The sequence below is a fragment of the Pecten maximus genome, chromosome 10 (assembly GCF_902652985.1).
Source record: "Pecten maximus chromosome 10, xPecMax1.1, whole genome shotgun sequence".
Lineage (NCBI taxonomy): Eukaryota > Metazoa > Mollusca > Bivalvia > Pectinida > Pectinidae > Pecten > Pecten maximus.
Genome location: NC_047024.1, coordinates 37,250,784 through 37,263,246, shown reverse-complemented (window position 1 = coordinate 37,263,246; position 12,463 = coordinate 37,250,784). Strand labels below are relative to the sequence as shown.

Genomic DNA, 12,463 nt, shown 5'->3' with positions numbered 1-12,463 from the left:
ATTCATTTGTTTTTAAATGTTATTAAATACACAAAAACCAATAAATAAATATTCTCGTGTATTTCAATCTATTTTTTATAATTTTTTTGTAAGGTGCGTTCGACTAACAAGCTATTTTTAGACACTTGCATTGTCTGGCCTTCATTTATTTGGTTAAACCGATTCAATCAATGTTTGTCAATATATGCTTACTGGCGCGACATGGTGTCATGATATAATCCTAATTTCCATGTAGTTTATCTTATGTATGTAAGTTGGCCTAGATTGTTTTTTCTCGTTCCACATGTGTTTTTTATCAGCTTGTGGCTATAATAAATATGTATGTATATGACTTTATCACTGTATGATAAAGTATTGTGTACTTATTTCAGAGACAACAGGGGGAATAATAAAATATCATTGATTATGCGCTTATTCACGGAAATAGATAAATTACACAAACTAGGTAATATTAACCACTCCAGTCCTTTGTACATTGTACAATGTAATTTGTTTAAAGACTATATTGACTCGGCAGATCTAGAAATGCTTGTTACTATTTGAAGATTAAATTATATTTATTTTAAAAATGTATGTCTAGTCAGAGTAATAAATAGCAATATACCATAAATATCTGATTTATTTAACACCATTAAACGAATAAAAAATAATAAGATGTATAAAAATGGACACAGAGGTTGAGTGCAAAGACTAAATATAAAATCTTTCACCCTAGGAGTTGAGACAGAGGTGTCTCAACGGTAATCCCAGTGGCGGTTTTACTGACGAATGTATTTGCAGTTTGAGACTCTTAACCCGAGAGTTGATTTTTTTTACCCTGTTTACCCTCTAATAAGTGACGTATTTTGGCGTTACATCATTACAAGACATTGTTGGTGATTAACATTACCTCATTAAATTGTTGTTATCTCAATCCTAGCGTGAAACAGGAAAATCTACCACCAATTAGCATACCCCTGATCATGGTTAAGGAAGAGAAAAAGTTTTACGTGTTTAACCGAAATGGGATACGCGAAAATAATTGCTAAACACGGAGACCTACAGTTACATAAACGAATGTATCTGTGTAATGTGTTTTTACACCTGTGAATGTACACCTGCACCTGACGGTTTACACCTGTCAATTTGCACCTGTTGATTTACAGTTATCAATTTACACCTACCGACTAACACCTGTCGAGTTTCAGCTGTCAATTTACACCTGTCGAGTTACACCTGTCGAGTTACATTTGCCGAGTAACGACTGTCAATTTACACCTGTCACGTTACACCTGTCAATTTTCACCTGTTGATAACCACCTGTCGATTTAAACCTGTCAATTTACACCTGTTGATTTACATGTGTAAATTGGTAGGTTTAATTGACAGCTGATGTATACCTGTCACTTAGCGGCTGTCAACTTACACCTGTCGGTTTATACTTGTCGAGTTACACCTGTTAATCTTCACTTATCACTTTATCCCTGATGCATACATAAATCAGGACAAAAAAACTATTATCTGTAATTAAGAACTGCAGTAGAAGAATTTTTACGCCAGAATGTATGAGTCCGTACGTATATCACATGTTAATAATCTGTTCCTGTTCATACCAAACCCAATTAAAATGACAATTCATTTTATAAAAGTGATGTATATCCCGTAGTTTCTAAGGGATACATTGCAAATAGTATTCACCGCTGGCAGCCTCACAACTTTGGATGCGGTATTGTGGGATATGGGGTGTCTAGTTAAACCTGTCAATTTACACCTGTTGATTTACAGTTCTCAATTTACACCTATCGACTAACACCTGTGGAGTTACACCTGTCAATTTTTTACCAGTTTATTTCCACCTGTTGATTTAAACCTGTCAATATACACCTGTTGATTTAGAGCTGTCAATTTACACTTATCAATTTACACCTATCGATTTATACCTGTCGCTTAGCACTGTCAATTTATACCGGTCGTTTTACAGCTGTCAATTTACACCTATTGATTAACATCTGTCGAGTTACACCTGTCAATCTTCACCTATCGAGTTACACCTGTCAATCTTCACCTATCAATTTATCCCTGATACATACATAAATCAGGACAAAAAACGATTGCCTGTAATTATAAGAACTGCAGTAGAGGAATTTTAACGCCAAAATGAAGAATTTATGGGTCCGTACAGATATCACATAATTGTATTTTTTATGTACATGCCAAATCCAATTAAATGACCTTTTTTTAGCTATGTATATCCCGTAGTTTCCAAGGGATACATTGCAAATAGTATTCACCGTTGGCAGCCTCACAACTCAAGTTGGATGCGGTATTGTGGGATAAGGGGTGTCTAGTTACACCTGTCGAGTTACACCTGTTGACATTAACATAAAACCATTACTTGAATTATATCGCGCAACTCTTAATTACTTCCTAAGATGCAGAAATCCTATTCTACAAACATACAGATACATTTGAGGACAAATTGTCACTGCTCGCATGAATAGCGAATTTAGCTTAGGTATTGACACTGTCCACGAGTGTTTGCGCCTTCAGTAGGGAATTGCACGAACTAATTTAGACGGTTAAGTCACCGAAACATTCCCTCAACCCGTGCACATCATTTCAAGTAAAAAAAAAAATACGTTAAGAAAAAGATACAAGTAATTTTGCTTCCCTTGTTGGTCATTCTGTCGTTTCGGTGCCGACACACCATATCCCACAATATCACATCCCCAATAATGAGTCTGTATACGGTGGTATGTGTATGATAAAGACATTATTTTTACTGAAAGGTCTATTTTAGACAGATGCATTTTAATCCTCGGGGGATTTCACTAATTAACAAAATACGTTTAGGTAGAAAAAAAAAGAGAAATATACTGAAAACAGTTGTTGGCATATCGACCATTAAGACGACAATGAAAAAAACAAAAACAATATAAAAATTGATGGTACATTGATTATTTAGGGAATTGTTTAATCAAGGTATCCTAAAACATTTTCTTCGGGTTGGCATATCACACCCAGTATTGAATTGTTTTTTGTGACTTAACTCACTTTCATCAGAAAAATGACAAAGATGCGGACCTGTGAAGTGTACGATATTGAACTGATGTAATCAAATCGATATTTTGATATTCTTTACACTGAAATAATAAAAAGTGTACAAGTCGATTCGACTACATAAGGTTTAAACAAAGAGCAGTCGAATCGACTTGTACACTTTTTACTATTTCAGTGTATAGAACATCAAAATATCAATTGTGTGCGAAACCATGTCCCCCTCGTCTCGATTTATAACCGGCCAGTCAAGGCGCATCCAGACGATTTTCCTTAGGCCTACCTTTCTCTTGGAAATGCTCTCTCTGTTAGCTACCTTGGAATTGTCTTTGCTGTGCGGTATGATTAGTAATTACGTTTTTCTATGACGTCATACAATTGTTAATTTGGAATTCCCTGCCTTAACCCTAATAAAGTGTTTTGTTTTTGCGAGCGCGCAAACTACGTATATTTTTCATTCAAGCTGGAATTTACTGATTTGTATTAAAAGTATGCGGTAACAGCGATTAAACAGATACGTTCCTCGGACAAGGAAAGTATCCAAACTACCAACTTGATTTTGGCTACGGCTAGCACTTTGTTGTCCTTATTTCATTTTAAATAATTAGGAAACGCAAAAGGAGGCATTTTGCGGTCAATCTCAAAAAAAAAACTTGCGCAATTATACAAGTATGTACCATTTAGAGGAACCAACAGTTGAGAAGGTATAAGGTTATCTGTCCGACTGAATGATATCAGTGGATAGCCTTTTGTTTTTTCGTTAGTTTTGTTTTGTCCCCCCCCCCCCCCCCCCCCCCTCCCTCTTTTAATAATTGTTTATAAATAAACTTTTTTTATATCATAAACACTTCACATCGTACACGAAATGCAAGAATATGATGGAGCTACAATAAAGTATTCCTAACATGTGTTAATTAGTTTCATTATATTCAGAAAGTGGACTCGAACCACTAGTAAATAGAAGAAAGAACAGAAAACTACAACTTTTTTCAAAATTCAAGCTAACCTCGCGCCGAATTATCTTTCAGCTTTACTACCTCCTTTAGTGTCACAAAATTTAGAATATAACCTCCGTAATGCAAACCATTACTCCTTACCTAACTTCAGACTTCAACTTTCTAATAGATCTTTTTCCCCCTCTACTATTCGACTTTGGAATAATTTAGACCCTGGCATAAGACAGAGTAGGTCAGCCCCAGCGTTTAAAAACTCTCTTCGTAAGCTTAATGACATAAATATCCCCTCTTATTGTTTGTTTGGTGACAGAAAATCTAATATTTTGCATGCTAGATTAAGAACTAATTCAAGTACTCTAAACGACGACTTATTTCATGCTAACTTAATTGATTTTCAAATTTGTCATTGTGGACATTCTATTGAAAATGCATTTCACTTCTTTTTTATTTGCAACAAGTACATAGATCAGAGAATAAAGTGGTACCGTGAGTTAAATGATTTCATCCCACTGGACCTACAGCTTATTCTACATGGCAGTCATGAATTATCCAAAGCAGACAACGAAAAAATATTTCTGCACACTCAGCAATATATTCACGATACAAATAGATTTTGATTTTACATTTGTACTTTCTCTACCACCTACCTCTCTCTATCACTACATTCGTGCAAGTCTCCCCATTTTTTTTCAACATATCTCTCTTCAGTACTTAATATATTTGATATATTGTGTTTTTGGAGAAAAAAAAAGAAAAAAATCATATATATATATGTAAATTGTTTAACTCCTTTAACTCTATCAAAGTCTGCGTCTTTTATCTTTCTCGCCTCATATGGCACTTGGGAAACGGAAATATCAGAAGGAAAGGAAAGACCAAAGCGAAAGAAAACCGTGGCAGGGGATATGATGAACATTGATAAGCCGAAAGTTACGAGTAGTGGATTGTGTACTTGTGCCATCTGGGTCGAGAAAAATCATTCACGCAGTCTTAAAAAATATTTTTCAATTACTAGTGGAAATGTCTAAATTATTTCATAAAAGAATTAAAATGAAGGAGATTGTCACATTCTTTTCACATACTTGCACCTTCTTACACCCCATCCTTACCCTTCCCTTATCCACACTTCCACACTAAATAATTATTTTATTGTTAATGTCATCTTGTATATTTTGTATGTGTTATATAATATTGTATGGAAAGGGCTTGATATAAGTTGGAAAACTTGTGCCCAATCCTATTGTATATATTTGATACAATAAAATATGTTTAAACTAGAGTCAGTTATAAGGCACGCATCCTTATCTGGGAAAATATATCGTCATTGGATACGAATTCCATTGTTTGCACATATAGATTTGGCAAGAAACGTGTCCCTTGTTATATACTCTTTTTTTCCAATCTGATGATGGGTAGATTCGAAAAGTTTAAAGATGATTTCTTATTTCAATCCAAATATTCAAAATATTATACATGTATACCGTCTTACATTGTTTTAGCTGTGTTGCAGACCAACATTGATGAAATAGACAACACCAGGTAGGTCAGCATCGATTTCTTTTCTATCTCTATCGATGTATCTTGCTCAAGAAACTAAAAACATCGACCTCACTGATATATAGAAACGAAAATTGCAAATATATCATAAAAATATTTGTGGAGACATCACATTTCTGTTCTTACTAAGAACAAATTCAACAATCATCAACTACGAGAACTTAAATAAAAACGTTCATATGTATTTATGTGTAAGAAATGCGAATTTCTGTAAGTTTATTGAAAGAGACAATCGTGTGACGTCATAGGCGACTTACACACATTAGAATTAGCACTGCTCGAGATGAATATGTTTGGTACAAGGGAGATAACTACTACAAAAATGTTTTTGGTTGTGCCGTGTGCAAAAAGGCTCGTTAGCTTCTGTATTCGATACACACATATAAATGCATGTTGGCGCCGTCAGATCATACACCGGAAATTATCTTTCTCACCTGAAAATCCGTCCAGACAGGTGTGCTATAATACAGGTGAGTGTCAAAACTTATGTTTCCTTCTACATACTGATTGCTTTAACTTGTTTTATTGTTTACAGTAACATAAAGCAGATAGAAATGTGTTGTCATCGTTGTCTTCAAGCTGTATTTTCCCGATAACACATTTGAATGATAAGTCCTAACGGCAGTAATTATTTCTTTAGTCTGTCACTCGATATGACTGCTACATAAACAGTATTTGTTTGGCTTGTTCCAGATCTGTCACGGCTATAAGCGCACTACCTTATAGGTATATTTCAAGTGTCAGTTAAAAAACTCTTATCTTATAAAGAGCATGAATCATCCAGCATTAAAAATGTACATCAGCTGTTTAGATGAAATTTTATCAGCAGTCGACCGTGAGCGATGGGCGATATATAGGTAGACACTACTTGTCAGAAGGGTGTTGTCTATAAATTATTATAATGAATGTATATTTCTACAGTAGGTGTTAGTTTACCTGAGAGTAAAGATTCAGAAGGACTTGCCAACCTTTTGAAGTCTGAGGTTTGTATGTAGAGATTTGTCAGATTGAGTACAATGTATGGGCTTATCTCGCCCCAGGCTCTCTGGTATGTGGAATGAATTCCTTAGTTCTTGTGTTAGTGTACGTATAAACTTCATTGATATTTCAGATCTTGTATTGAAGTTTTAATGATCACTGGCTTGTTATACTGACAGTAAAAGACCAATAGATCTACTTCTATTTCTTTTCTTTTTTTTAGAATATATTGTTCTTTTCTCAAGGATGTATAATATCAAATAATATTAGAACCTTTCTATATCAATGATGTTTCTATAAAGATTAATCGTTGATATAATTTTAGTCTAAAAATTCTGAATGAAATATATTTGGTGTATTGTACATAGTGTGATGATTATAATTAAGCTACAAGAATGCAACTTTAATTACATCACACACACTTATATAATTACCTGACTAGTTTTTACCATGTCATAGTTATTGTAAGACATATATCGTAATAACGCTGCAGCAGAATTTCTCATGTCTTAATTACTTTATCCGTTGAATCTGTGGTGTTGTACCATTGTAAAGAAAAACATATTCTCATAAAATACAAGTTATATGATAAACAGAATCTTGCCCTCGTGGCTATATTGAATATGAAATTTATCAAACTCATTCAATAATTTCATATACCACTCAGCGAACTCATTGCATATCGATCAACTTATTGAAGTTAACTCGTTTATAAATTTCCAATTAACTACATTATTAAACCACTCCATTTACGATCCTATCTTATAATGTATTTGTTATTTTTCTAGTATTGATATTTTATTCTCTGTTGTTACATTTTAATTTACATGTCATAATTGACAGTTCTATATTTGTTAATGTGACTAATTTTTTGGTAAAAGTAATTTATGATAAATTGTGATGGGTTCATCAGTCATGACTTTGCTATCAGTCGTGACCTCATTAAATTAATTGTATAATGTTCACCACTAATTGAGGAAAAATTATAAACACATAATTTTGATGGATGTGTAGTTTTAATACTTAACATCTGTATGATATAAAATCTATATAACCCCCCGACCCCCCCTCCCTTTCTTGTTATTTGTGAAGGCTACTTGACTTTGGCTATACTTGCAAAAGAACTATTTCATCAATAATTAACTGATAATAAAATGTAATTGTTCTGGTGTTCATTTTTATTTATTAATCCAGCATTTTTTAATGATTAAAATGGAGAATTTATTCACATCTACATACATACATGTACAAACTTTAATTAGGACATTATCTTATAACTCTAAATATGTTGCCCAGGATGTTATTGTGCTTGTGGGGTCATAACAGGAGGTGAATCCAGATTACCTGGAGAGAACAATATGTCCTTATATACATCAAGCACTCTCACATTGGATTGAGGAATACTTTTGATGAAAGGCTTGTGTATTATCCACTCTGCCATCAAATGATAAAATCCAAACAAAATACTCTGTCCAGTGAAACAGGAAGCTTAAAGGGAGTGCCTAAATATCTTGTCCATCATACAAGTATTAAACTTGTATAATGTGAATGTTTGTCAAATCCAAATGGGACAATTAGTGTTTTAGATTTGTATGCTTTGAAAGTTTTTATTTTGCCCCCTTTAGAGCACATATATATCTTATATTTCCCACCTTCTTTAGAAGATTGACACCAACCTTGGTGATTTCCATTGATCAAAGCAAAAACTACTCTTCCAGATTTCTGATATTCTGACATATATACAGATAGCAAAGTATTTAAAATAATCTCCACATGCAATCTGATTACTTATTTTCTTTTCTTAGCAGCATTTGTCAAGGTCAATATTATGAATATAAAGGATGGGTCTCCCTAAGCACAGATCAAGGCCCAATAGGGAAAATTGGAGTGAAATAGTACAAATATTGCCATGTTTTGTATTGGTTGTGGTGTTCCAATTAATCAAGTTTGTCGAGTATCACTTGTTTGGGGTGTTTGATCGCTTGATTGTGGTCATTATACTGTAAATCACTTATATTTCGCGTGGGATTTATTTTCGCGTTAATTCGCGAGGAGAGTCAAACGCGAATTCAAATCCCTCGCGAATATTTGTATAAGAATGACAAGAATACTAAGTGGCGTCCATTTTGAATCTACCGTAATCTTTAGTTGGTGAGCAAACATCGCCGTTAAAGTAATGATAGATTATATACTTATATCAGAGTGTGTTTTTATATCACAAAACACCAAAATTTCACACTCAAAAAACCCTTCTGAACACTGATATTGTGGTTGAACTCGGACTTAATTAACTCCTAGACGACATTTTACATATAGTTAATTTAAGTACAATATGTACGGTCCCGAGGATCCCGGATGGTCACCCGGAATACGTCGTACTTTATTACCCACGCTGTTGTAAGTTATGTAAGGTTACATGTATATATAGCACTTCACATCGCTTGATTCTCGAAAAGATATTTACCATAACAAAGTTGAAATCAAACAGATTATTTATTTAATTCAAACATTCAGAGCAAATAATCGCCTGGAGTATAAATCATTAGCAATAGACTGTCCCGAGAACTGTTCATCGGTAACACTGTATACACACGTACGTTAATTACAATGTACGTTAACTCACAACCTATTGTAGTCCCGTCATCTTCCAGGCATTCTTAATGAGCCGTGGGTTTTGTTCAATGTCTGACACCGCCTTTGTAAGCCATTTAGCATGCATACAGGTACGGTAAATACAATGCAGTATGTCCAGACACCGATATCACATGATTGAATCACATGACTTTTCTTGTACCGTCACATGACTCTCATAGACAAAATGGCTACCAACACGGAAAAATCGCCGATCTGTTAACGTCATTCGCGAATTTAAAGTCATTATGAGATCAGAATTCGCGAAATTATGTATTCGCGAATAAGTCAAATTAGGTGAGTTCGCGAAATTAAGTACTCGCCAAATATAAGTGATTTACAGTATATCATATAAAATACAAGCATCTAGATAACCAGAATGATGTGCACACTAAGTTCTATGAAGGAATGTAAGACATGTTTAATTGATCATTGATTTGATAGGCAAAAGTCATGATAAGGAAATTTTTAACCGATTCATTTGACCCTTTGCTATGTACTGGTGACTTACATTTTAATTGCAACTGGATGAAATAGCTATAGTAATATCAACAAAGTGTGTCGACTCCAGTCGTGTTTATGTGTCAATAATATAACAATTCAGGGATTCCAGTAGACACTTGAGAATATATTTTTGACTCTCCAAAATGAGATCGGGCTCTTTGGATTGAAGGAACTTGTCTATTTGACTATGTGTTTTGACTCTTCAGATTTCTGAGAAATAGTGATTTAACTTCTGAAATTACCAAAAATCAGGGGTAAGCTGGATGCTCTAGAAAATTTCTTACGGCCAATATTCATATTATATAAAATATATATAGACTATCTAGGTTCCTTCTGATATGGAGGCCTCAATCAGGGTAGGCAGGAATTTTTGTTGATTCATGCAGTGCTGCATGTTGACCACTCCATCTAAATGTATAATTTGGAAGCTGCACATGCATGTAAAGAAAATTGGAAAGATTCTTTTGAAACCTTGGCTATGATGATTTTCAGGGACAAGGACTTTTAATCAGTTAAGTAATTAGATTGGAATGCTTGTCACCTTAATGGCAGTTCTGGCTGTGGTGCCACAGTGGAAATTTCTTTTGACTCTACAATGGGGAAGGTTAGGAGCTAGAATAGATGGAGGTCACTAGTTGAACTCCAGTATGTATATATAGAGTACTTTTCAATTTTATTTCCTGTTAAACTTGTGTAATACTTAATATAGTAACAACATATTTGAAATGTGAAGTGATATAGTTAAAGTAAAACTCTGCCCCATACAGGGAACATGAAGAGGAAGATGATCAGGATTTTTGTAAATGTGTTGAATTATAAATACTTTTCCCGATAAAATGATAGATTTTTAGGAAAAAAATAGCCCTAATCACTATCGGTGTGGGCCTGGTAATTACGTCTCTGCTATAAGGTATAAATATATCTTTGTTTATGGAAATGTTCCACAGATGTCTGATATAATGATAGCAAGCTATAAAGTCTACTACCAATAACGAGGTAAGCATCTGAAGCCTGGTCTACTTAATCTGATTATAACTCAGTTCTGTGTCTGGAGGTTTTGTTTAAAATTTGACAAATTTATTAATCAGTTTTTTTAGATTAGGTATAAGTACCCTGTGAAATCCTAATACACATTGGCCCAAGTTTGATCACAGTTTTCAAACTTAAAATTTTCCATCAGAATACAGAATTTAAGTTTCCTAAAAGGAGATTTTTCCCTCCCAATATTTAAATGATTTCCTATGAGAAATTTGTAGTTCAGGAATGTTGATGGAACTGGGACCAGTTTGACTTAAAAAGTCACATAAAAAAAAAAGTCATATTATTGATTCATGACAAAACTTACAAGGCTTAGACTATCTTACCAAGGAAAGGTTATATTTATACATTGTATGTACAATTGTATACACTTGTAAGCCAGGAAACAATTCATGATTTAACCGGTAAGATTGCTAGATCATAGCCCTCAGCTGTTGTGTGTCCTGATGGTGTGCTGAATTACATCTGTTGAATGTCAACATGCAATTGTGTGTGAAATCACATGGCACGGATGATATACCCCAACAACAGTTTCTACCATGCACTAGTTATGTTTCCACATCTGGCAAACCGGTAACCTCAGAATACAAGGAGTGTATACTGCTGAAAATAGATTTTGACATCAGGGTCTTGTGTTCAAAATTGGCAAACAAAAATATTTCACCCTGACGAAAAAGTTGGTTGTTGAAAGATAGGGTTAAATAGGCTTGTATACTTAAACTTGATCTGGACGTAGATTGTAGTAAGGTTAATCATATAAGGTTTTTAGGGTTAAACGACCAAGGGTATTTGATTTCTCTCTGTGCCCTTTATGTTCTCAGCCTGATCATTATTACTGTTGCCATATATACAACAAAGCCTATTTCAAATGCTGATAACATGGTATGGATGCAGTTCATTATACAAGGTCGTTGGCCTTATTTCTGGAGCAGCTGGAGAAATACTGGTGTAATGGTACACATTACTCAATGTTTCAGGTGATTTGAGGGGAAAAAAGAGAAAATATGAGCAGTACCAATTCTTTTTGTTGAGGGGTATAATTGCATGATTGCAAAATTTCGCATATGATTAGTTATAATTAGACCAGGCTATCTTTGAGCATAAGATATCTAACACATATACATTATATCATTTTACATACCGTACCTGTCAGAATTTGATAGGAGTGATATGGTGTGTATTCTGACGGTCCATCCACTGGAATCTTGCCAGAAGATCTCCTCTCTCTGTTTTTGCCTGATCTCTTTGAAACATATAATTAGTGGACTTAGAATTAAAGGTTACTTTTTGTGTATTTTTCAGAAATCTTGTCAACAGCTTCCAAGGATTATCTTTAATTGATCTTTCGTTTCAGGTCAAGAAATTATTTGTTGACGTCATTTCCATGACATTTCACAATCTGTAGGAGTTGTTGGTCAAGAGGTCATTTTGTCTTATTATGCAAATTAGAAATTTCTAGAAAATTAATCATATTAATTCTGCTGCATATTATTTTCATTTATAAAGTATTGACTTTGAGTCTAATAGTTGAAATAATTGAAATTATCAAGCTTAAAAAGAACATATGGAGATGATGGACCGTAATTACAACATCCAACAAGGATCACTTCATAGCAAGTGGAAATCTCACAAATGGCAGGAAATTCATAATCTAACATTGTCAATTTGTGGATTAAGATTTAAGGACTGATTTCCTTCATATTAAACTAAAAATAGAAAACTTGTATCAATATCACATTCACTAAATGGGCAAAAAATGTGGA

The 12,463-nt window shown here is 34.0% G+C and overlaps 1 protein-coding gene across 2 annotated transcripts in view; it reads left to right on the top strand.

Moving 5' to 3' along the window:
• Positions 1 to 5,907: 5,907 nt before the first annotated feature.
• The window catches only part of LOC117335454 (cysteine and glycine-rich protein 2-like), a 34,028-nt gene continuing 27,472 nt past the window's right edge, over positions 5,908 to 12,463 (top strand). For both annotated transcript variants that reach the window (XM_033895460.1, XM_033895459.1), the window contains exon 1: positions 5,908 to 6,019. The gene's annotated coding sequence lies outside the window, so the exon portion shown is untranslated. The remainder of the gene's footprint in view (positions 6,020 to 12,463) is intronic.